Below are 1,353 nucleotides of genomic sequence, written 5' to 3' on the forward strand. Positions count from 1 at the left end.
TTTTGGTTGCAGCCGTCATTGTTGTTTGGCGGGTCCGGACCGGGGATTTGAACCCGCCACCTTAGGTGTACGTGGCTGGCACCTTAGCCGCTTGAGCTATAGGCGCCGAGCCTAAACGTAGCTTCTTAACAAGGATAATGAGCTTTCTGCTTGGTCCCACTCACTGTAAATAACATAGGAGCTATTGAGACCCATGTTCAAGATCTAAATTTGGCATTTCCTGGCTGTGTGATCTTGAGTAAGTTACTTGACCTCTCTGAGCCTAGGGTGGGGTGGACAAGTGGTTCGAGTTTGAAAAACAGGCCCTAGCCCTCTAGTCCCCACCAATCAATAAAACCTAGAGCCATAGCTAGGTGTTGTGGCAGGCACCTGTACTTCCAGCTACTCAGGAGGCTGAGGCAAAAGAATCACCTAAGCCCAGGAGTTGGAGGTTGCTGTTAACTGTGATGCCACCGTACTCTACTGAGGGTGACAAAGTGAGACTCTGTCTCTAAAACAAACAAACAAACAAAAACACCTAGAGCCAAGGCGGCGCCTGTAGGTCAGTGGGTAGGGCATTGGCCACATACACCAAAGCTGGCAGGTTCAAACCCAGCCAGGGCCAGCTAAAATCAACAATGATAACTGCAATGAAAAAATAGCTGGGCACTGTGGCGGGCACCTATAGTCCCAGCTACTTAGGAGGCTAAAGCAGGAGAATCTCTTAAACCCAAGGGTTTGAGGGTACTGTGAGCTGTGACGCCATGGCACTCTATCGAGGGTGACATAATAAGACTCTCTGTCTCAAACAAACAAACAAACAAACAAAAACCTAGAGGCAACTCAGAGTGGCAATCCTGACAACTAAATTCATTAAATGTTTATGGCACCAGGCCCAGTGGCGGTGGTGCATACCCATAGTCCCAACTCTACTCAGGGAGCAAAGGCAGGAGTGAAGGCAGGAGGATCATTTGAACCTGGAAGTTCAAGACCAGCCTGGGAAACATAATGAGACCCCTATCTCTAAAAAAAATACTCACACACATGCATATGTATTTATGAAAGCCATCAGTGGACAAAAACCAAATAACTTGCTTTTGTGGTATTTACATTACAGTATAGAAAAACAGACCACTGGGCCACGCCTATGGCTCAGTGGGTAGGGCGCCGGCCCCATATACTGAGGGTGGCGGGTTCAAATCCGGCCCCAGCCAAACTGCAACGAAAAAATAGCCAGAGTTTGGTGCCTGTGGCTAAAGTGGCTAAGGCACCAGCCACATACACCTAAGTTGGTGGGTTTGAATCCAGCCTGGGCCCGCCAAACAACAATGATGGCTGCAACCAAAAAATAGCCAGGCGTTGTGGCGGGTGCCT

This window comes from Otolemur garnettii, unplaced genomic scaffold (genome assembly GCF_000181295.1).
Source record: "Otolemur garnettii isolate 467f Iridium unplaced genomic scaffold, OtoGar3 scaffold00007, whole genome shotgun sequence".
Taxonomy (NCBI): Eukaryota; Metazoa; Chordata; class Mammalia; order Primates; family Galagidae; genus Otolemur; species Otolemur garnettii.